The sequence below is a fragment of the Apaloderma vittatum genome, unplaced genomic scaffold (assembly GCF_000703405.1).
Source record: "Apaloderma vittatum isolate BGI_N311 unplaced genomic scaffold, ASM70340v1 scaffold19641, whole genome shotgun sequence".
NCBI lineage: Eukaryota > Metazoa > Chordata > Aves > Trogoniformes > Trogonidae > Apaloderma > Apaloderma vittatum.
In genome coordinates, this window is record NW_009698742.1 from 3,836 (window position 1) to 4,036 (window position 201).

Here is a 201-nt window from a genome sequence, read left to right on the forward strand (position 1 = left end):
GCTCCCCCTTGCCTGCGCTAAGAGTGGACCAGGCGGCTCCCTCCGTCCCGGCACCATCGCAGTCCAAGTCCACAAGAAGCTCCCAGGCCCCGTGGCAGCTGACGTCTTTTCCGAGAAGCAGTGCAGGTTGCAGGCACGTGTGTAATAGAAACATGTCTCAAGCGTTGGCAGTTTGGAAAGAAAACAAAAGGGAAAGGCTCG